This window comes from Haemaphysalis longicornis, unplaced genomic scaffold (assembly GCF_048455015.1).
Source record: "Haemaphysalis longicornis isolate Haplotype H1 unplaced genomic scaffold, Haemaphysalis longicornis Haplotype H1 scaffold_2, whole genome shotgun sequence".
Taxonomy (NCBI): domain Eukaryota; kingdom Metazoa; phylum Arthropoda; class Arachnida; order Ixodida; family Ixodidae; genus Haemaphysalis; species Haemaphysalis longicornis.
Window position 1 is genome coordinate 157,996,266 of NW_027526295.1, and position 25,090 is coordinate 158,021,355.

The 25,090-nt window shown below is 46.8% G+C and overlaps 1 protein-coding gene across 5 annotated transcripts in view; it reads left to right on the forward strand.

Moving 5' to 3' along the window:
- The window catches only part of LOC144169380 (calcitonin gene-related peptide type 1 receptor-like), a 163,251-nt gene that overhangs the window by 56,711 nt on the left and 81,450 nt on the right, over positions 1-25,090 (forward strand). For 3 of the 5 annotated variants that reach the window (XM_077698498.1, XM_077698501.1, XM_077698502.1), the window contains exon 2: positions 9,605-9,820. The exons of 1 other annotated variant lie outside the window; for it this stretch is intronic. The gene's annotated coding sequence lies outside the window, so the exon portion shown is untranslated. Of the gene's footprint in view, positions 1-9,604; positions 9,821-14,913; positions 15,067-25,090 lie in introns of those variants that run through there. One more of the 5 variants, XM_077698499.1, reaches the window with a different exon arrangement.

The following is a 25,090-nucleotide window of genomic DNA, read 5'->3' on the forward strand; positions in this document are numbered from 1 at the left end:
CGATGATGACCCCGTGTCCAAGTATAATGTGGAGGATGTATCATCTATGCAGAGACATCTGACTGCCACGGGCCTCTGGAAATGTTTTATGTGGGTAAGTGAAGTCAATGTGATTCTTCTTTAAGAAATTTTCTCATTTGGGCACATGGTGCACATTAAGAAACATTTTCCAGGAATTCTAACAGTCAGTAACTTTTCATAGTACTCGCTCAGGAAATCTTCTCCCTTTTTCATTGAACAGGAAGGCACACAACACAATCATCGGCAAAAAGCCGGCAGTGCACTGCAGATTAACAGGACAGATCTTGTCATTCGATCAAAAGTAGAAGCGCAGTAAGACCAAGCTGTGAGGTACACCCAAATGAACTGGGGCTAAATGGGAGGCATAATGGCTATGTGGACGTATTGGTGTCTCTTAGATAAATACGAATCAGACCATTAGAGTATATTTTTGATTAGTTGATGTTTTCAGAATTTTGAACGTCAAGTACGAATAAAAAACTCCGACGAAGGCTTTCTAAAAATATCTAAAACTTTGTCGATCTGTTCGTATTTGTCTTGATTTAAAAAAAAAAACATTTTAGTGGTACCAACCAAGTATACTACGGTTGAAAGGCAACGCCTGAAGGCGAGTTTGGTTTAAAGAGAGAAAACGCTAACATGCATGCATTTATATGTGTAGAAAAGGAAGAGTATTATTGTTTTGCCCGCTGTACATAAGAACAAGAAAACGTTATGTCAAAATTATCAAATTTATCGCCGGACTTGGAGACCGAAACGATTTTAGCTGTGAAAAGGTGTCAGTAAGACTTCTAAGGATCAGAGAAGAAACTCGCTCTCCCCATTTCCATTCCAAACTCCCACAACCCCCTACCTTTTTCTCCGACCCATTCCTTCTGCACCCAAGCCCTTCTGATATTTCCCAGGGGAGTATCTGGCCAGGACCCGCCTTCCTGGCCGGGGTGTCGCTTTAGTAGCTTCACCCCTTTGCTTTATTTCCACTCTTGGGTGCTCTAACTTTCGCCCGCATTTTGGCCAGTTCGTTTAGTTTAAAACCGGATTAAGCCGGTTATACGTTGGGAGTGCCGACCGAGTCATTTTGATTTATATTCATTTGACAAGCCTCACTTACTCAATGTCCTCCAGTCTTCTGGAAATATCAATACACTGTCTTTAGAAATGCCTAACAAGCGGAGCCCCACTTGGTATATATAAGAAAAGAGTTCGGCACATCATCCCGTCCAATGGATTTTTTTTGTGATGAGATTGTTTCTTTCCTGATAAAGTGCGAAGTGTTTCGTTCTTCTGATTTCCCGAAGTACTCGGAACTCTGATATACAAGCACCGGACGCTGGCGCAGACGTATCGTTAACAAATACCTCGGCGTACGCAAACTGGCGGAAGTTTGAAGGAAGTGGTTCAGCCTGTTAACTATACGCCCGCAAGTGTATGTATGGGCTAGAGTGGCTGGGTCTGTCTGCGCATCGCATCGTTCAGAAATAAACATGGGAAGTCAGGAGACCGTATGGGAGCGGCTTAATCATCGCTAGGCAGCACAACGTGCCCTATAGGCCATAACGACAAAGTACAGTGTCGTTATGGCCTGTTTAGCGGAGTTTATTTCATTAAACACACTCTGCTCTGTCCTCACCGGACTGTCCCAATAAACTATGAGCGAGCGCGCAAGAAAAACGAGCTAGTGGAGTCAAAGTTACTTTAATCTTCGACAAGATAAAGGTTAATGGCAAGCTGTATCGGTGGGACGATCCTCTCAACTCGAGGGTCCCGCTCTCAGCGCAGTGACGGCAGCACACCAGCGCTCCGGATTGTCAGCAAAATCTATCGGCTACAATATCTCACGAATCCCCGCCAACACTTTCTGCAATGAACATTATTGCTGGGAGTGTCATAAAAAGATCGGATGATCTATAAAATGTCCTTATTACTTACGATCCTGACGACACTATCCTCACCGAAACATGGCTTCAAAACGATATCCCTGACTCGCGATAATTACCTCTCGTCACGATCGAGGTGCATAGGGAGGTGGTGTATCAATAGTGCTGAAATAGGGCCTGGATTTTAAAGTGTTGTCGCATAAGACGTGCATCCAAATGACCTGGATAGTTTTTCGGAATAACAATCTCAGCATGCTCATCCGCGCTATCTAGAGGCCCCACAATTCGGATATACAGTGGCACTCAAACCATTGCAATGTTTTTTTTTGCTTGAACAAAGCAGACGTTATACCTAGATTCATGTAGGCGGTGATTTAAATCTGCCAAAAATAAACTGGAGCAACCTCTGCATTAATTCACCTTTGCAGTACTCGAAATTGCTACTTGATATAGCCGTTTCCTGTCACTTGGCCCAACTTGTAAATACGCCTGCAGGTGTCGCTGCAGGCTTGAGTTCGACTCTGGACCTTATTTTTGTTTCCAAGGCCATTTGCAAGTCTTACAACACAATAAAGATTCTAACAGGAATATCGGATTATGAACTCGTACTATTCAAAACCAATATGCTGTGTACACTCTCTGCTACCAAAGTTCATGGATTCCTTAATTTCAATGCTCCTGAGGATTGAAGTATTTTGGATTTTCTCGGGCAGGAATATGACATTTTAAATGAACACCTCCAAAATCGCCGTGACGATAACCGGCTATTGTCGCACTTAAAATAACCGTCCATAAATGTATCAGCACGTTCGTTCTAATGAAAGAGGAAAAAAATACACCGCCCAATACTGCATCTAAAACGCGAGATAAAACGCCTGTCACGCTCGAAAACACGACCACGTGGCGCTACTCTGACGTCCTTTCGCACCTAACTGCGAAATAAAATTAAAACCACCAGATTTTATTTCTTCAGCGTAAAAATTTATAATTTTTCGCACTACTCAAACAAGAAAATTTTGGATGCACCTCCCCGACAAATAGGAGAAAGTAACTAAAATTAAAATTACTCCCACCTCCCCTCGCGGGAACCTCTGTATACATGCGACGCATAGGGGGTTCCGTTGTTGTTTCCGTTAGGTTGATTCTGCCATCGCGTGAAACGTGCCGTGAACCCCCTGCCGCGGCTATGACGCAACGTGGCGTGACTATGACGCAACACAATCCAACACAATCCAATCCAATTTTATTCAATCCAAGCCAAGCCAAGCCAAGCCAAGCCAATCGAATTCAATCCAATGCCCCTCGCGAGAGAGTGTTCGCTATCGGAGAGGAGAGGGGGTGAGCGGCGGAGAGCGCAGCTCGCGTAGCGAGGAGAATGGGGGAGGGGCGTGGACGGACAACGACAACGCCGTATGGAAGGACAAGGCGAGTGAATGAGATGCCGTCGCCTCTAAAATCAAGGTGGCGGACGTCACTGATGCCAGCTCCATAGCGATAGCGTTTAACGACCACTTCGCTTCTGTCTTTCTGCGGACGGGTGCCACTCCTCCTGACTGCCGTGCCAACCATCTCGAACTGTCTGGCGCGACCATAACTGAGGAAGGCATCTCCTTAGATCTACTCTATCTGGTCACAAAAAAAAAAAAAAAATCGGCTGGGCCAGACGAAATACCTAATGCTTTTTCATTTAAGGTATTTTAGGTATGCCGAGTGGTGTTCCAAATATCTATTTCATATCATAATATTTAAGGAGAGTCTGCTGCAGGCAGAAGTTCCTGAAGACGGAAAGAAGGCCAAATTGGTACTCATTCATAGGTGAAGTGATTGATATGACTTGAAAAACCACTGCCCCATCTCATTGTTATGTATACAGCAGGCAAAGTTATGGAGCAGTTCCTTTTCAAACGCTTAAGTTATTTGATTGGAGAGTAACCACTTCTTCTCCCCAAACCAACACGGCTTCCGGCAAGGCCTTTCAACTACGAAGCACTTAATTCACACTACTGAAGACTTCTTGAGAGCACTCGACAAAGGTGGAGGAATTGATGCATTTTTAGACTGCGAAAAAGCTTTCAACCGAGTTTCTCATTCACGCCTGATGTTTAACATTGTTTGCTAGCGAGCAGCTAATACAATTATAGCTATGTTTTTAGCACTGGCAGATATTACCTCCCTTCGGTGGATATTATTTCACTGTATAATGAAATTCGAGGCCTTTTCGCAATGTCGGGCGTTTTCTTTTTTTTTTTTTTCGTTTTAAGAAGCCTCTTTCGTTGCTGGAATGGGGCAACGTGAGTTACTCAGGGATAGATATTTCAAACTGAACGAAGGTTTATTTTGGCTTCATGACTCTCCAAAACCGGTTCTCGTTTGGACTGACCGGTTTATAAAGGAGGCAATTACGATTGGGCGTTAGAAAAACAGAAATCGGCGGTGCAATTGGTTCCGCAAATACCCACCGTGCTTCTTGGGGACTGCGATACATTCGGTCACCTTGTTTGATTATGCTGCTGGGGAAATCAATTTCAGGAGCGGACGAGCGTCACATTTATGCCCCTTCGTGGTGCTACTTGAGGAAAAGCGTGCATAATTGCTTTTTCTGGCGGTGAATATTATGATTCCCGGTAGCGATGAAAACACAAAAAGAAAAGTCACGGAAGCTTCGCTTTCGTATTTGTTGTATGCTCATTCGAGAAGGATGGTCTTCAGCAGAAAATGGTAGGGTAAAACGAATGAGAAAGGAGGTGTCTACAAGCAATGAAATGTACACCTTTGTGCACAAAGGCACAAAGGTGCACATTTCATTGCTTGTAGACACCTCGGAAATGGGGCTAGCACCGGTCGTTTTGTCGTCCGAGGTGGGGGCGAACTGTAAATTAACGTCTTGGGTGTCGGGTAGCTCCTTGCTTCGGTAACTGGAACGTGCTTGCTCCGGTGTCAACTATGACTGAAAGACTTGGACAAGCGCCATTGTTGGCCCTAGATACACTCTATTGGCCCAAGCAGGCTTTGCTCATTTGGTAATGAACATGCTCAAATTGCTCCTGGAGGCCTCCAGTGGTGCGGAATTGGGTGCTCTCGTTACCATCCTCACTAATGAGCGCATCATCGTAATCAAAGTCATTATCATCGTCACTTCGTCGATTTCATTTTTTCATACACCTGGTGTAGCAAGCTAGGCGCCTTGGCCACGCTAACCTCACCAGTATTCTTTTGTCTTTTCGCTTTTTTTCCACTTAGCCCTGCATATACGCTATTAGCGTAAGCGTGTGTTTGTTAATAATATATTAGCACGCTCAAATTACTTCTGCAAGCCTCAGCATACGTCTCTAACATATATTTAACAAGTAAAAAGCTACAACGCACAACCTACGTCCATCTTTAATGAGGCAAAGCGCAGGAGCGGGCGGTGAGTAGAGGGTTAGTGTGTGGCGCGCATTTCGTAGTCTCCAGGTTGAAATCGCAAACCTAAATTCACCCTATTTTATTTCCGTTATTTTTATGCTTTCAGCATCGCCGGCATTTTTTGTAACCGTCGTTCGGTCGCGCCGCGGGCGGATTTTCGCGTAGTGTGGCACTTTATTGCCTTCGTATGAAATAAGGGGTTCTTTGGTGCTCTGATCGCTACTTTTCAGTTCACGTACCCTTCTTACGTGCTTCGTTGACTGGAGTCCAAATTAAAAAAAAAAACGAAAACTGTGGAATACGCTTTTGAACAACGAAAATTACACGAATTATCACCAGCGGCCCACACGGACACATTTGCGAGCGTGTCTCCTCTCCGCTTATTTTACGGCGGTCCTTGTTCATTTCCGCTGCTCCGTTAGAGTGAATCCGCCAGGCAGGCGCAGCTAATGCTGCTCAGTTTCAAGCCACCTCCGAGTCCCATCTCGTCGCTTCAATCTTCCTGAAGCGGAAGGGTAAGCGACCGAGTAGGCGCACATTTCGGCTGCGGTATAGAAGAAGCGATCCGCAAATCCCGGGTAAATCACGCGAGCGAAAGGCACTCGACTTTAATGCCCGTCTCTCGACTGAAGTTCGCGAGGAGCAAGAACAAGGCCGTCCTCAGTAACCGAGAGGAAGATTTAGCCAAGTAAAAATTGTCTATACGCAGGCCCGTTCGCAGCAGCTGAACCTCAATTCAGCCTAAATCACTTTCCGCCCCTCATTAGGCTGCTTCGCCAAACCTCTACGGTTGCCGATAAAGGGGTTGAGGAGCGCGTAGGAAGTTATCGCTCCCTTTACTCCTTCGCTTTGGGTTTGTCGCTCCGCTTCGAGGGTATAAGCGTCTTTCTGGTATTCCGATGCACGGCACGGTGGTGCGCTGAGGGATTTTCGTCTATAACCGCTGGCTCACTTCAGCAGACGGCGGTTCCACCCCCGCCTTTCATTTAAATCTTCCCCCCGCAGCTCTCTATGTGGGCGAGCTGCTGTAGGCTGCATTTTACCGAGGAGTACGATAAGGCGGGAAACGAGGCATTTTCGGATTATTCTCCGTACAGCCCGGAAGTTTAATATTCCGCACGTGCGAAGAGGGTCCATCAGCGGGCGCCGCAAAGGAACAAAACATCGGTTAAAATTAAATGTGCGCGCACTCAGGTTGATAATATGCAGATGCTCCACGGGGAAACAGTACAGATAAACATAATCTCCGCATTCGACGCTGTTACTCCGGCCCACATGACTTCTTCTTTCATTTTTTCACGCGTAGTGCCATGATGCCCACAGTATTGCAGGGCTGCTGATAATTTTATACCACCTGGAGATGTGCAGCGGACACGCTGATGAAAATTGTCGAGCTGAAGGTTCCGGTTGGCTTTAAAGCCACCCCGAAATCCTTCCTGCGCCATATCCACGATCTTTTTTTCATTCTCCGCAAGGAAGACATCCCGTAGATTTTCACGAGACCAAAGTCGGTTGAGCCTCGCATACAGATCAACGCTGGGGCAGAGAACGAATGAACAGTGTCTTACGTTTCTCGGCGGTTTGCGCTCGTGGGTTAAGCGGTAGCGTCAACATCATTGTTTACAGGAGGGAAACGCATGCGAAGCGTTACTGATGTTTAGCTTGTGGCACCCACTTGTCCCCAAAACACCTGGTTGCTCGCCTCCGATAATCCGAGCCAGACGCGTCAGCTCTCAACAACAAAAATGGAGAGGAAAATTGAAAACTGTGCGCCATGAACTTGCGACAAATGGTTACCGAATGATTTCGTGGCAAGAAAATTATGCCGCGTCTCTGCTTCCTTCACTGCAAATGTCAAAAGACGATAGTCTTTAGCGCCCTTGCTACGTCCTTCCTTCTCCGCTTTCCCACTGTCTCACTATTATCATTATGAATGCGGTAGATGTTTGTTCAATACGATTCAATTTTCCCGCCTTCGCGCTGCCCGTGCGCCAGCTCTTAGAACAGCGTGCATCTGTTCTCTATCTTTTGTTTCTTGTTCTGCTTTGAACAGCACAACCTCGAGCTCTATTATTTTTGTTGCTGCTTTTACGCCATTTTCAACGATCTGTGTTTTAAAGTTTGCTAACGTAAAAACCAGCCCGAGGTGTATTCTTAATTAAAAGGACACGGGTTCTCTCGGTTACGTACTTCCTTTTGGCTCAAAAGTCCCTGAGGTTTGGCCGATGATCGATGCCAGCAGTTCTGGTAGTTCGAAATGGTTCTGCCTATGTATACTCTTTTTTGACTAAACGGTTCAACTTTTGGCCGCAAGGCTGAATCGAGGGACGAACGATCGAGCTGATTCACGGACGAAAAAATTCGCGTTTAGATAGCCCTATAAAGATTGTCGTAGTGAACAAGAAAAAAAAAGAATCCTTCAACCTAAAAGCGTTGCCCGCAAAAAGTCCTCCGGGAGCACGGCCGTTACTTACCTATAGGGCGACAGAGCGGCGTTATGCTGCCTGTTCTAAAAATATGATTTGCGTATAGCGCACATGCCTTCAAGCAAGCTACGCAACAAGCTCCTGAATGTTAAAAATACGCTGCGAATTAACAAAAAAAAAAGAAGTTCACGAAGGTCGTTAACGAGATATTTGCTGTGGACTGCGATTGCGCCTATATTCGCGAGACGGGAAAATTGAACGAACAGACACAGAAAAATTAAAGCCCCTTTCTCAGCAGAAAGATGGCTAAAATGCGAAGCGGCTGGACAATGTAGGAATGGCGGAATCGGATAGAAAAATGCCTTCCAATGACACTGAGAGGCATGCGTATTCTTGAAAATGAACATGATGACATCCTTTGCGACGCATATCCTCCTCCTTGGTCTCTATGCTATATGGCGTAGCAGAACGGCCGTCAGAAACAGCTCGTGAACGCTAGGCCAGTGGCATATTACTTTCCACAAAATGTCGACAAACTCAAGGAAGTGCACGCCAAACAAGAGTATGGTGATTATGTTTTGTCACTTATGAGTGTATTAGGCGTCATTCAAGGATACAAATGATAACTGCCGACTAAAAGTTCGGCAGTGTTGTTATTACGCGAACCTGAATTGTTGGCTTTGTGTCGTGACACGCCACGCCAGACGACGCAAAATAAAAGGAAAAAGTCTGAGTAGTGCACAGCCATTGACTGCGCGTAGTATTTTATTGCTCAATTGACAAGGCCAAGCCGGAATGACGGCTGTCCGCCTCATGTACTGTATATATTTTGTACCACGATTAGTTAGCGGTGTTGTTTTTTAGTCTGTTCCCTGTATTTTTTGCGTCGAAGACCGCCAATAAAAAAATCTGATAGACGTCGGCTTCATTTCGCGAGGGGCCCAGGCTCGACTCCGAATATGGGAAACTTTTTTTTTTTGAGGCGCTTGATGTGCCTTCGCTTTCATATTCATCGTTTTGTGAAACCCATTGTGTGAAGTTGGCTTTCCTGCAGTACGTTTAGGCGTAACGATGGACGGCCCCACAGAAAGCTTCGCTTTAAAAACACTGCATGTTGCCGCCAAAGGGAATCAAGCAACGAATGCGCTAGCAGAGTATGCCTGCCGACATAATTCCTGCATAAGTATGGACCCACGTCTTTCTCATAGCAAAAAAAGAAAAAAGAAACTTGGAGCCACCATTTTTAATCCCTATATAATTCAAACTATGAGAAATACTATCAGCAGATCTGTTAGTAATTTGCTGATAGTCTATTCGGTACCTCTATGCCACGTCTTGCTAATACAAATCGGCGATGGTTCCTTACCCGCCCCATCGTTAACGTCAACATCTTTCTGGAAACGTCAACCTATCCTTCGTCACGCTGTCACTGACCGCGATTTCAGTGCTAATTATAAGCCCTGGCGAGACGAAGTATCGCAGAGCATATGAATAAATGAAAATACTTGTGTTTCTTTAATGCCTAAGCCGCGACGAAACCTAAGTGGGCCAACCTGGGCTTTTTTTTTTGTTGATTCATGAATGTATCCTTCTCCCTTTAGGACAGCCAATTTAATTTTGTATGAGAAGGTTTCCCATCAGTATACACCCCTAAAACAAAGTTATAACTAAGTGTTGCCTCAGAATGTTTCGGTTAGTTTCTCTCCTGCTTTCCACATGTTTTCGAAGTTGAGACTAAATTTTCCACCCTCTGTACACTTCTCTGTACACTACGAATAGTAGTATTGCGCATGCGCTAACAAGACAGGAAGGAAAGCTCACTCTAAGTCCAATAAGTTAATTTCTCAGACACTTCCTTATCATTTGATCACGCAGGAATTCCTGCTTGTGACTGACCCGAAGCTACGATGGCTTCCAGACGCATCGCACTAAGCACTCGGCGCATTCCTCACCGGACGTTTCAATTTGCGACCAGGCATCGCGCAATCCCCCCGCTGCACACGTAGATGCTGCGTCCAGTGACCGCACAACTTCTTCCACCAGGCAGGCGCCCCTCGAGCGATTTCACCTCGAAAACATCCCACGGGCCAGGTGAGTCACGTACTCCTGCCTGGCGGCACGTTTTGGAATGCGCCAGAGGCGGCCCTTGCAACGAGCGGGAAACTTGAAATGCTCGCACTTTCTACCCCCGCTTTTGTCATTTTTTTTTCTCTCCCGCCCGTGGGTAATGCAAAGGTTGCTTTGGGGCAATATTTGCATACGATGTAAATTGCTCACAGTCTTGTTTTCCGCACGTCGGGCGTTTCGTCAACGTTTACAGTGACAGCGGCAATTTATTCTGCACAGTAATCAACCGAACCCTCCGCGTACAGGTTGGCGCGGCTTTGAACCCTCATTGCTAGTGCAGCATTGGTACGATGGAGACAAAAGACATCTACCGGGCTATTCTTGACGATACCCATTCCGCTACCCCCAAGGGCCGAATTGAGGGCATAGGCGAAGCTAGACTGGGCTCTTATATGTAGCGAAGGAGGGGGCGGAAGCAGGCAGCTGGTACTTATTTGAAGCATGGCCACGGGAGGAGGTGGTCTGGCGCGCGTCGTAGCAGCTATAGTGCTAATTTCGGAAGCACTAAAGAGGAAATCCCCCCTCCTCCCACTCTATCCTCTTCTGTTTGAGGGTCGCAGGTTCAGAATTGATGCTCCTTGCGCCAGAAGAGATCGCTGTGGACTAAACGACTTGGCCATGTGGCAAACATGCCTCAATGACGTGTACCGGCAGGAGCCCCAAGAACGGAGGCTAAAACGGGGCATCACGAGGACAAGCTGGATGACACACACATGCGCCTGCGCACATCCGCCCACAGGCATGCACGTACATGTAAATTGTTCGCAATTACGTAACGCATAAACACTGTTCTTTCAAAACTTTTGAAACAAACGTCAAAAACAACTGATCAGTGTTCTTCTTACGGCAGAATACCACGCGCACCAAATCTTGTCCTGTTAAGCGAAAATTGCGTTCACGGGTTACAAACGAATTCTAGCCTTACCGGGGTGTAACGCCAGGTCGGTCCCTGGTGGTCCCCCTTCGGTAAGCTACAGCCACAGAGCCGTCGTAGTTTGGGGACGCCTGCCCGCCTCGCATTGCCAAGGCCAAGGGTTCACTCCCCACCCAGACACAAATTCACCCAATTTTCTACTGAACGAATCACTTCCCTTTTTTTACAATAGCCTCTTTGAGACATTCAGCGTCAATACTAGCATTGTTTTACTTCGCCTTTTTAGGCTATATAATGGGCCATCTCTTGGCCCCGACGACGCCAGGTTTCCACCTAGCGAGTGTAATCAAACAATGCTTTCGAATTAAAACTGACGTTCAAAAAGACGTTTTGTACACGCGTGCGGAAAGACTGCGTTTGAAAAGAGAAGCGTTTTTAATTCTCAAACTCAAGCATACCTGACGATCTTCACTCGCGGTAACGACATGCCTGAAATCACAGCAACGAGCGGTCGCCTCTATAGCAAATTGGTATTTTCCGCCTTTATACTGACACAAAACGCCGCGGAGCTGCCGGTCTTTTGGCTTGGTTTTACGCTCCCTTTACGCATGACTGTTGTTTTGTTTTTTTTTTTGGTAATTGCCACGGACGTTCAATTTTCCAAGTATCGCTAATGCGAAAGCAGCAGCGAAGTCGGGAATGCGTGTTCCCGCTTTGTCAAAGTCAGAGAACGGGAAGGTTCTAATGCAATTAAACACGGTGAATGACTGACCACTCTGGCGGAAGCGACCGAAAAGGAACAAAACCACCCACGTCCCTAAGGTGTACAAAAAGGGAGACACGCTGGGTAAGTGTATGACAAAAATTCTTGCCGAAAAATAAGCCATAAAGTATTTCACCGTCGACAAATCGGTTGTTTTTAACTGGTTTATACGCTTGGGCTGTGTCGTTGACAAAACCAAAATACCTTTTCATCCAACTTGGTTTCACGGTGCAACAACAGCGACTAAGTGCTTATGACGTATGCAAGTACATAACTGGAGGTTCCTCTTAGCCATGGAGTTTTTTCGCATTTGTTTTTTTTTTATTTTTGATGACGTACACAGGACATAACTGGAGATTTCCGTTAGCCGGGGACTTCTGTCGTATTTATTTATTCTTTTTTGTTTTTTTTTTTTCAAATGCCGAAAGATCTATAGTACTGGCGTTATATGGGAGGTAAATGCGATGGGATGGAAGGTGTGTGTAGCGAAGTAAAATCAACACAGGACGCTTTAGGGGCAGGTAAAACACAAAACAAAATTAAAATTTATGAAAAAGCGCGCATGCGGAAGCGATCCCGAACAATTTTGGAGCAATTTAAGCCGCCACTGCACAGAATAGAATGATAAACATGGCACCCATAACCAGGGGCAACATAGGTACATGTTACAATGCGTGCGGAAAGCAGGAGCGATAAAACAAAGTATGGATGGTGAAACGAGAAAACAACTTAAAAAAACTATACGCGCGGCCAACACGATCGAGCATTTCAGAACTGGTCTCCGTACGCCGGTAGGTCATCTTGTGTTTGTGCGGAATCAGTCAATAGTTCATATAATTGCGGATACGGTCGCGGCAAGAAAAAAAAACTGCTGAAGCAACTTACATAAAACCACTGTGGAGTTACGCGTGGCAAAAAAAAAAAAACCTTGGGGAATAGTTATCGGCAAGTGATGTTTTGCCGACATAATAAGCCATCAAACGTAGGCATCGGTTCCGGCTTCCTGGAACAGTTACGGTGCTGTTAATAGCGACAATAGACTGGAAGAAAAGTGATTAATTGGAGGGTGCTGTTTCTGAGGGATTGAAGTCATTTGTGAAACAATTTGTACGTGTGTATTTAATTCGGGTCCCATTAGTGCGCGTTATGTGATAAGGTGTGGCAAATTATTAAATTTATTCTAAATTGAACGCACCATGATAAGTTATCCTTACAGCCAAATAAGTAATAGCCCCATGTATTCCTGTTTAATTATTTATTAACTCTTTAAATTGATTTTTTATCTCCCGGTAACAAACTAGAGTGGGGCCGTATTGTTTTTTTTTGCGTTTTAGTGACTTGTCCTGTATATATATATATATATATATATATATATATATATATATATATATATATATATATATATATATATGTGTGTATATATATATACAGGGTGTCCCAGCTATCATGCACCAAGATTTAAAAAAAGAGCAATGTCGTTACGCGAACAAAACCTAGTGCGTAGTGTTTGCAGTACTGTGGAGAAGTGGATAGTAATTTTTTCGTTAATGATGCTTAACTAATTAATTGTAATTAATTATCTAACTCGACAAGTACTGTTCTAATCACTGAAGTGTCAATGAGGCGCTTGTAGGTACCCACGAGGGGCATCTAACTGCGGTATTTTCAGCGACGAACTAATTGCGTACTCATTTATTCTGACTGATAAAGAAAACCCGCGAAATATGAAAAATACCACGTGACGGCGCTTCCGCGCGCATTGTAAAGTAGCGTCCCCAAATGAGCTGATTGAAAGCAACTGCTTCGCCTGTCACCCCTGAAGATACAGCGCATCACCTTGATAATGGCATGCATGGAAAGAGCAACAACAGCAAGATTCGCGGGGTGCGTGTGCAGATAAGGCACAAACTCGGTCGCGATTTATTCTTTCTTTTTTTTTGTTTATTTCATTCTGGCTAACTCAGAGGCAGCCTGTTTGAGGGCATTGCTTTACGGTGCGCGCTAATGCGCGCGGAGGCGCCGTCACGTGGTATTTTTCATATTTCGCGGGTTTTCTTTATCAGTCAGAATAAATTAGTACGCAATTAGTTCGTCGCTGAAAATACTGCAGTTAGATGCCCCCCGTGGGTACCTACAAGTGCCTCATTGACACTTTAGTGATTAGGACAGTACTTCTCGAGTTAGATAATTAATTACAATTAATTAGTTAAGTCTCATTAACGAAAAAAATGCTGCCCGCTTCTCCACAGTACTGCAAACATTATGCACTAGGTTTTCTTCGAGTTACGCCATTACTCTTTTTTTAAACCTTGGTGCATGATAACTGGGACACCCTGTATGTGTGTGTGTGTGTGTGTACTTCCACACCAGCAGGCGTTTCGGTGTCCACACTTAGGTGAGGCGAACTACGCCTGCTGGTGGATTTTCCTTCCTATTATTTGCAACAAGTAAATAATTAATTAATTAATTAATTCATTCATTCATTCATTCAATTTTTAGTTTAAATTTTGGGTGGCTAACGCGGCGAAGATATACCTGCAGTATGAGGCGCACCGCAGTGGAGGGCTCCGGATTAATTTGGGCCACTAAGGGACCCGTAACGAGTGGCGAAATCTCGACTCACGGGCATTTTTGCTTTCCTTCTCCATCTGAGAAGCGGCCGCTGCGGCCGAGGATCCAACCCGCGTCATTGTGTTCAGCAGCACAACTCCATAGCCACAGGGCGTTTTAAGAGAAATTACCTAGCATGGTTCAAGGCCACAAAAACATGCCCCACTTCGAAGTTCGCGTGGAAGCTCTTGTAAGGTCATTAGCGCATTTATTCATTTTTTTAGTTTCGTTTTTTGCAGGTACAGTCACAGTTTGGCTATGCATGGCCAGGTTTACGTAATTACGTAATTACAGCGGAAATCCCGTCCTATAGACCTCCTGTCTCCGTATCGTCACGGTGCAACAGCCAGTGGGAGGGCGTACACATTGTTGGCATTGGGCTCCTTGTTTTCTCGAAAACACTGGTAAACTACATTACACTAGGGTCTGCAATATTCGATGATTACTGGCATAGCACCCGTCTGTATCAATTTAAATCTAGGTCCACGCCGGCTGCTCAGTAGGGATATTACGTTGTTTTGTGTTTGTTAAGGCTACGCATTTGCAGACGTTCGGCACAACTGGTCGAGTTTAAAATGACCGTGAATTCGCTTCCCTGAACCCGCATTACCCACCATGCCAGGTTAAACTTTGCGGAAAGGGACGCTGACAATCGCGTTATCCTTGCGCACATTCCGTACAACGAAGCTATCGCGCCGACAACTTTCAGGGGCGCTCGGGGCGGAAGCTTTCGCCGGTGCGAGTTCGCGGTTCAATTTGTTTATAGAAGCGTCACGACCTCGATCTCGTGTTCGGCGGACGTAACAACGGATAAACGTTAGTGCGCCCGGGAGTCGCACAGGAAGCCACGCGTCCCATCGGGTGCCTTCCGCTGCCTGTATGACGGCGGTTTAGACAGTTCGCTGAAGTTCCATTTCAGGAAGGGAAAGCCTGCTAGCCCGCATCCCCCTGGTTCCGCTTCATGTAAGTGATCGTTTAGAATTGTGTGCGCTCGGTTTGCGATCGCGGGCTCGGAAACGGGCGAATTGCTATAGGGCACTGTGTTCGTGGCGTCAGTAGTGTCGTTTGTGCGAAAACATCTTTGCCGCTATTAGATGTTATCGCTTTCGTGCATGTGCGGCACGTAAGGTAGCGTAATTCAGCCCCCGGGCTAAATAGAGGTGAGAGGCTGCTGCGCGATATGGGTGATTAAGACCCATATCGCCTTGAGTTTCCTTAGTGGAGGGAATTCGATAAAAAAGTGTTAAGCATCATCATCATCATCATCACCAGCCTATCTACACCCACTGCAGGCCAAAGGCCTCTCCCATTAATCTCCAATTATCCCGGTCAGGGTGCAGCGGTGGCGTAGGGGTAGAGCACCCGCCTCGCGTGCAAGGACTGCGGTTCGAAACCCGGTGCTGGACAATTCCCACCGGATTAAAAAAAACCACGCGTTGATGGAATTGCAGAACGAGATTCGGGGTGTGGCCTGACCCCGGCGACCTTTGCCGGTAACGCACTCCCTCACCACAGCAGGATTCCCCACCCACCACAACCTCCCATGAATACGCCTATTAAAAAATTATTATAATCGACTAAGCCGTGGCCAAACGACTGAAATTCTTTTTTGAAGATAACAATTGCAAAATAGTTCGCTAAAACCAGAAATTCGTAAAACAGTGCTTCATTGGGATCAGTGTGAACGGTGCGCTTGTAGAAAGGAAAGCCTTTTGCGTGTACCATGCAGAAAGAGAATAGGGGCGACTGTAATATGTGTAATATGTGTTGTTGAAATGCGAGAAATGTTTTTTTTTTATTTATCAAACAAGTTTTTTGTACTCTGCTCTACATAAATTACTCCCCATGCTACGCACACGGGACGCCATAACTGAAGCATTGGTTGTAAAGTGGGTAACTGTGATAAATAAGGAAATAGCATCCTGCGTGAAGATTTAAAAAAGAAAATGCCTTCTCCTGGTATGGACAGTTTTTGAACAGACCCTGCGACATAGTAAGCTAGAGGAATGTGAAGAATACATCTGTACCTGGTATAACCGGGTCACGTGGTGTCCGCGTAGTGCGTCGCGATAAGAATGGGAATGATTAGTTTGACGGTGCAGGTGAGCCTAAGGGGCAAACGAAACGTGGAGCGCCGGCGTAGGTCTCGCACGCCGCAGCGCCGTGACTGTGACGGCAGAGCGCGGCGCCGCCATCTTTCCCGCCGACGCTGCAGATGAAGACACGGAGGGGATTTCCCTCGCGTTTTCGAAAGTCCACTGTGAACCAACTTCTGAATAGAAAAACATGGAAATCCGCACGGTTATTGAGACGGCTTAACAGACAAACATTGACAGGTGCATTAGTACGCGAGTGGCACTGTTTCCCGCGACCATACTCGTCTAATCGAAGTCCATGAATGAGGAATAACGGCAGCTGGTTGCTTTTTGAACCTGCTATAACTAGTTAACTACTTCGCGAGATAGAATGGCAGTGCCGCACAAATCTGATAGGATGCCGACACTATAATTTCCTGGACGTATATATCGCAGAACATTGTCCCAGAAAAGCATGGCGGCGAAACGGCAAACATAGGGGCAAAAAATCGGCTTCGTACAACACGCTACAAAAACAGGTTGGCTGTGTCCGCTCGCATGATTGGAGAGACGTTGGGATTTATCAAAACGATGAACTTCACACATCATTAAAGCGGTGGCTAGGATCGCAATAAAATTTCCCCGCATTTCCCCGAGGGGAAGAATGTGAAAGTGCGATTTGCGCGGTTCGGTAATGTTCGCGAAAGAGAGATCACACACACACACACAACTACAAAGAAAGAAAGATGCATTTATTCACATACACCTATTTGTGTTGTCGTTGTACTTGATTGCTAGAGCGGATCTCAGCTTTGAAATTTCGTGTCAGTACTCCTTTAAGCGGGTGCATTAGCCCTTCTCACGCCCGATTCCTGGCCAATCCCCCACGTGGGTATGTGCCCTGTCAGCGGCCAGGCAGCGCGCGCCCATCTCCCCCCGTTGCCATGGAAGACGAGGAGATTCCTGGCCAATCTCCCACGTGGGTATGTGCCATCTCCCCCCGTTGCCAAGGAAGACGAGGAGCGCGCGCACCCGCAGCTGTTGCTATGTGGACGGACGGCGGTCAACGGAATTCAGGGTCGCTTATAAAGTGCATTCGCACTTAAAAATTGTAATAGCATTTGTCAGTGGCCTCGTCCCATTCCAGGCGCTGCTGCAAAAAATTCGTCTGCTACGTCTAACTTCGTTTATAAAGGAGTCCTGTCTAAATAATGTCCCACAATACCGTAACTGCAGCTTCTACCCCGTGGGGTATAAGATAGGGCAGCCGAATATTCCTGTTTGGATTCCATTAAAGACGTTACAATAACAACGGAATAATTTCGTTTGAACTGTTTCCCGAAGCCTCAAACTGCTTTATTTATTTATTTATGTTCTTGCCACTACGATACTCCCCCTCAGGGTCCGACGTCCTGCTTCGAATATTTAAATTATAGTAAACCAAACATTGATCGCGGCCCATGGGGCGGTAGATCAATTCCACACGCCAATGCTTTTATAGCAAATAGCTCCTAAGCGTGCTCTCGCGGCAGCGCAAACGACTGAACAAATTATTCTTCGCTTTGCCAAATATGTCACTGCTTTCTTACTCGAAGTTTGTGGTTGCGAGAGCTGTGTGGATAAGCTTGCACAGCTCCCCGAATAGAGGGAATAGATTGGCAGAATGCACCCCAGTACAGTCGGCAAAAGGCTTGTCTATAACGCGTGAGCGGCGTGCTACGGACTGCGCGGGAGACATCTAGTGATAACACCTGGTTTGAGACCGCTAGAATGGGAGCATGCGCGGCCCGCATCATCGCGATGGCTGTTTCCCTTGTCGCTGTGCCCGTCGCCTCGGCTTCCGTACCTTCTTTCGCAGTGAGGAGCGCTGCCTTCACTGCAGGGCAAGGAAACAATAGTGGAGATTAGTGATTGGTAGTACACCGTTGGCTGCGTTTAACAACGTTCAAAGCTTAATTTTCGCGGCGCCCTACGCCATTTAAACAAGAGTCTTGTTTTCTGTATGCGAGAAAACGAACAACAATCGCCGAAAACGCATCGCTGCCTGTGTTTTAGAGTGACTAGATATCGGTGCGTGATCGCTTGCACAGTGCATTATGTATTGTGACGTTAGCCCGTCAGCAGTTACGCGCAAAGCCGAGCGCAGAAACCGGGTAGCGGTGCAGGCGGTACTCATGCAGCTATTATCAGAACGATAACGCAGGGAACAGCTGCGCGCCAAAGCTCATGCAGCCGAAAAACTCGCGCTGCACGCGCTAAGGCGGGTAATCTGCGCTTTTGTTTCCCGGCCCGGCCGTGCAGGCATGCCGCGCTTATTACGGTCGAAGAAGGTGTCGAAGCCGAGGCGACGGGCGCAGCGAGGAGAGAAACAGCCATCGCACTGATACGGGACGCGCATGCTCACATTCTTCCTATCTCAAACCAGGCGTTATCACTAGATGTCTCCTGTGCAGTCCAAAGCACGCCGCTCGAGCGTTATAGACAAGCCTTTTGCCGACTGTACTATTATGAGCAATATGAAAGGGAACACAGGAACGCGTAGAAAACACCCTCAGACCCAGATATGCATGATACGCAGCGGCCACCGCCGGAAACAAAGTGGAAAGGGGGACGCTGTTCTAACAACTGTTCCCATTCCCACCGTGCGTCTTATCGGCTGTCCGACGATGCCATATTATCGGCGAAATGACGTAGGCTGCGGCTTTGTAGAAATGTCAGCGTGCTAGGGGTGCCAACAGTTAGTGGAAGAGCGCCCTCCTTTCCCCCTTGGTTTTTCACAGCGCCATCCGCGTATCGCTCCGAGTCTGTTTCGAGGCTGTTTGCCACGCGTTCCTGTGTTCCCTTTCATATTGCTCATAATAGTACGTCCACATTTTCGTGGCCAATGCAAAACCCACATTCAATTTTCTAAATCCAAGAAAGAAATAAAATATTTCAAGAGAAAATACAGAGAAATGTCAAGTTTTTTTGCTTGTGCGTGCGTTGCGTGCACGTACCGCACGTTCTCTTTCATTCGTTTCAAACAATCGAAACTACGGCTCTGCTGTTATCCTCTTGATCAGCTGTGCCAAACCTGTCCTTTACGTGGTTGGCTAATACTTCAAGTAGTGGAAACAAGCCCTTAAGCAGATCGTGCCTTTAAAACCAAACGAATGTCTCAAGCAATTCCATTTAGCAACCCCCTGGGGGTTGATCTTTGGTTCTAAAACGCATCATGAAAAAAAAAAAAGATTTGCGTCGTTTTGTGACATATCCGGTATCGCTCAGTCGGTTGTGGCTGCGGCTGCGGTTTTGCGGAGACGTTTACATTACAAACCAAACTAGTCCTTGATGTACAAATTGCGACATGCTCGCGAAAAAGGTATAGCAGCCACTGGAACAGTAAAGAACAGTGCTGTAACGAGCCTGGTCCAAAATGATCCTACCTACTCTTGTGAGAAAGGCTTACGGACGAAAGGGCGCCGCCAGGTGAGATGACACTGAACAGACTCTACAAGCGTGCGGCAGTTCAATGGTTACGACAAGACAATTACCGTAATGGCCTCCATATACGCCCAATACATCGAAAACAGCTCTTGTAAGTACTGCGAGGAGAATATGAGACACATAAACATCGCAAGGTCAGCTGCTCTTTCAGTGCACAACGTCAACGTTGGCGGCATAAACAGGGCCAACAGAGTGGTATCGTATCACCACATCAAGTGCAAAATGAACGACGAGGAGCCCATTTAATCTGCGAGGCATGACACTACGCTACTTCCTGGTCCAATACATTGAAGAAATGGGTGGCCAGCGGAAGAACAAAACACACCATAAATTTTATTTATTTTCGCTTCACCGTGCTAGAAGATCTTGTGGGTTATCTCTCATGACACAGAAAGAAATTGCGGGAACTAACTACGAAAAGGATGCCAACTGCTAGCCCTCCGAAAAACCAGTTTCGCTGATCACCAATTCTAAACGAGAGCGGGAAGAGTCAGTTAGTGTCTTCTGGGAAAAGTAAGCTGAAATGAATTGTCAACTTCGTCAAGTTTAACCAAGGCAGCTGTTGATCGTTGTAAAAAAGATATCGTGCCTTCAAAACGTTGTCTAAAAAATAAAGAGGGCATCTGCACTTCTGTTACTTGCGCATTATGGCGCGAGTTTGCGCGATAATGCGACAGATGGGAAGTCCGGGAGAATACTACGCGATCATATAAGTAATAAAAACATGTTTTCCATTTCAACCCGCGCGTAGTGCCGTCCATCATGTGCTGGAGCGTTGCCCAGCCCAAAAGGCATGACGTTATGTTCGTATTGACGATCTGGTGTAATGACAGCTGCCATGAGAATCTGCAAGAAAACAGATAAAATATCTAAGACAAAGAAAACCTCGGCGCCTTTCAAGCAGTATAACTTCAAACCGTATAACGACCTCCCCCCTACCCTTGCAATGTTGTTCAGGTGTTGGTAGTGGACGAAGAATCTAATGTAGCATGCATCTTTCTTTCACCCGAGGACAACCGGAGACGCTCATTGGTTGTTAACGGGCTGAATGATACCTCGCCGCAGCTTATCGTTGACTTCCTCGTCAATAACGTGACGCTCGTTGGGCGATAAACGATATGGTGTCTGCCGCAGTGGGGCATGGCATCCACGGTAGCGGGAACAACACACAGATATATGTTCGCGACGGGAAGAACCAAGACCCTTCTCTAGGAGCGTGATGAGAGTAACGTATTCTGGCATTGACCGTGTGAAGAAAAACAGTTGATGTGGGTGCAGAAAAGGAAGGACTCAGTGCGCTTAGATGAAGAAATCAAAAGGAAATCTTCGAAAACCTCAGCGATGGACTGGATGTGTGTAACTTTGACGCATACAAGACCGTCAGCGCTACACAATCCGAATGGCGATGCTGATTTGTCACCGAGGGCAAGAGTGGTAAATTTATTGTCGAGCCGGAGAACAAGCAGCAAATGGGAGTGGGATGTTCTTGCGGTGTGAAAACTGGCTGGACGTCATCACGATTACCGTTTGGTCACAAAGAACCTGAAGCCAAGATGACGTAACTCGGGGGGAATGCCAATATCTGCAGTAGCGACAAATTCAGACGAAAAAAATAGGGGTATTATTCACGGGCGCCTTAAACATTTATCCTTCAGCCGAGGCGCAAGCGATGATAGCTTCGTGGTGTGATTAGAGCTGTCAGCCTAATATTACTTTTGTAAATCATGACGGCGACACTACAAATTCAATAAAGTATAGAAAAGAACGTTCTGGATAACAGCTAGGGCTGTGCACGCAGCCGAAGGATCAATACGTCGCGCACTTGCAGCACGAAGGCGTCGTCCTGAGACACAAGTTGTCACTTTCTTTGCTCGGTTGCAGGGATTTGCATGCAAGACGGTTGCGACAACTCCGGTGTCTATAAGCGCATATAGGTGGCGACTCCTCAGTTCCACGATCGCTTCTATTACATTACCGGGGGTAAGATGAGGACTTCGGCAGTTCGAGATGACGCAGTTCGTATCTCCGGAAATGCAGTGATCAGTTTTCATCTGACGTGGCAGTGGGGCGACGACACATCGGGAACAAGGAGCGGCGGCGGAGCGAAGGCGATAGGCGGGTGAGGCGCCGTCACAGGCGCGGCTGACTGGCGACCAATCAAAGGACAACGCCGAAAAGGACGCCTCACTTGCAGACAGTCGGTTGCGGACGAAGACGCGTTGATTTCGCAGCTTTTCATAACTTTGACACAAGTAACTCACGTCATTCACATTTTGCGGGGCTTTGTTTGCCCAGCAACACAAGTAAGCTCATTTTTCAATGCCTTTCAAAACGTGCTTTTACTCTTTAAGCTTCAGGCACTGAGGAGTTTACTCGCTTGCAAAAGCCCAAAAATCCTACGATAAAGTAGCTAGTGAACGTTTCATCTACCTGCTACGACCGTCCTCGTAAGCGCTGCTCGGAACGAAGCTTGCGCATGGCAGGCCGGACGAAGACCTCACTGAAGCTTGCCTTGAATGCAGCCCACGTGGCTATCTCGAGTTCGTGGTTTCTAAACCGGAGATTGCATACATCGTTTACGTAGAAAATGACGCGATGTAGCTTCATTACGTCACCCCTCAGTTCTAAGCGCTTACCTCCTCGTAAGAGACCAGCCAATCTTCGACGTCATTATCGTTCATGCCACTAAGTACTGCGGCGTAGGGCTGGCAATGGACGCCGGACGATGCCCAATGTGACGGAGGCAATGGTGCCCTTCCTCCGTCACCAGGCATGGCTAGAAAAAAGATGACGGGCAGTTTCCGATTACGGAGCTCCAAGATAGCGGATCCAGTGTATTTACCGCTGCAGCTCCACCAAACGCTGTGGTGTTTATCCAATCAGCACGATCTTTTGAGCAGGGAATTATAGCAAGGCACACGGCTTAAATCATATTGCCACTTTTTCGCCTGCTTCGGTACTTCCGTTACTGCATAACATTCTCATCTGACAGCGCGCGCTTTCAAGCTCACCCCGGAGACCTCGAGACCTACGGAAAAGCGTCAGGAGGCAGTTTTAAAGCAAACTCCACGTTGAGGACACAAGTTCCCCGTCTAATACGGCCGCTTTCGACATTTTCAATTGTACTTAGCAGTTTCAGTGGTATCGGTCCTCGCATTTACGTGCGCGTAAGGTAAGATCTTACTAACGCCTGTCGGCGCTGAATGCTGCCAATTCTCCAAGAAACCCATTTCTCGGTCACCTTGCTTTCACGTGGGTCAACGTAGGAAACGCTATTTCGCTTCTGTTTGCTTTCGGAGTTGAAAATAAGCTCCACGGAAGACGGGAAGCGCCTGCCTTCATTTTCCGTAATTCGAGCCCCTCCGCTCTGCGTAAACAAACTGCCACAGTAAGAAGCCAAGCAGTGGATGTTTAACAAGCTTCCGAAGCTCCTTTCCGACGTTAAATAAATAACGTCGACTAAATAGAGGCTGCTGGGTGGAGCAACATGTGCGCGTAAGCGTCGTGTTTGCTCTGCTCCGGCGTTTTGAGGGTGCGCGCTATTAGCGTCTCAGTGCGCTTCTTCTGCTGACACTGTAATGTCGCCCCGAAGCGCTGCGCGTTGCGGGAGCGAAAGTTCTTATGGGGTTGGTCCAGCCAGAACCCCTTTTAAAACTCGGGGTATCAGCACACACGGGAAATTCCCCTGAGTGTATAGTCTGCCTTGGCACATAAAAGGGCTGTTACAAGGCAGGTAAAATTTGTTCTACGCTCTCAGCGTTCAAGGTCGTTACGAAACAAAATGCAGGAAGTTAGGGAGGAGCGATACGGGTAAGAGAGAAAACGCAGGGGCTCCTATTTCATCTGAAAGCACCGGGGAAGCATTCCCCTGCCAGGCTTTCAGGCGAGCTAATTTGTGCTGATGTCTCGCATCGTGTGAAATTTTTTTCTGAATGATATGATGCTCCTGTGGTGCGCGCGTGAAGCCCCACGCCTTCTCTGTATGCGTGTGCAGATGCGATGTTAGATTAGAGAGAGAGAGAGCGAGAGCGAGAGCGAGAGCGAGAGAGAGAGAGAGAGAGAGAGAGAGAGAGAGAGAGAGAGAGAGAGAGAGAGAGAGAGAGAGAGAGAGAGAGAGAGAGAAACGGGCGAGTGAGAGGGAAAGGAAAAGAGGAGAGAGAGAGAAAAAATAGAAAGCGGCTCCGCACCCTTATTATCCTAATGCTATTATCCTAATTTAATAACCCCATAATGAGAGACATTTCACGCTGTCGCAAAACCTTGCCTGCCTACTTCCGTATACCTATCTACGTATACTACTTGTAAAAAAATGAAGAAAGCTCACACGAACGCGTAAAACGTGAAGGTAGCGAAGCTATACGCAACCTTCACGACCATCACGGAGGTTTAAGTCTACGGTTGCAGCCGATTTGCTTCTTCTTCGCTGCCGCAACGACCCTTACTCCATTATTCTTGCTATTAGTGTGAGCTTCTTTTATTTTTTTTGGAAGTGAAGATCATTGGACCTCACCTTAGACGCGCGTACGCTATGACGTGTCTTTCGCGTTCCGAGCAAGTGTTGTCATGATTATGACGACCGCTGAAGTTTTTTTTTTGGCTGGCCAGTCTACCTAAGTGGGTATGCTTGGCTTGACAACCGTAAGCCGGGGATGTTGGGCGGTCGCCGCGAGTAACGCAAGCACGAGGCCTTAACATTTCCTTGCTTTTTTTTTTAACTGCGGGGCGGTCGCCGAAATCTTGGCCAATCTCCCTAAGTGGGTATGCCTGGCTTGACAAACGTGCGCAGGGGACGCTGGTCGGTCGTCGCAAGGCACGCAAACACGAGCGCTAGGCATCGTTTTGGTTTTGTTACCCGCCGGCGGTCGCCGCGAGACTCGTGCTCACGTGCGCGCGTTCGGCAATTTCCTGGTATTTTTAACTGCGGCCACGAAAAATTACGATTTGCTTAACAGCTTCGCTGTTATAAAATTGGCCCCGTATTTGCTTGCTTGGCTGCCAATGTCAACGAACGATGACAGCCTTCTGCCGCTCTTGCCACGTTGCATCGCTTCCTCCCCCTTTCCTGTTCCCCTCCTAACGTTGTTCCCCTCCCAGTTCCCCCTCCCACGGCAAATTCAGTGAATTTTTCCTGAATTGCATTCAATCTTCCTCCGTTCGCACTGATCGCGTGCCATCAATGAGGTCCTTCTGTTATCGTTGTTGCCGAAAGAGCTCGAGGACGCGTCTTTGTTTTCAGCTTATTTTTATGCCACTCTTTCTGAGCTTAATTTTTTTTAATTTGCAAATGCATAAACCGATCGTACTTTTGTTTTTCATTGAACGAGTGGTAATACTGTAAGTTATGAACTTGTTTTGTAAACATGCATAATGTTTTCCTTTTGATGAACGGTGTCTACATGTACCGCGCGTGCCAAAAAATTTAGCAG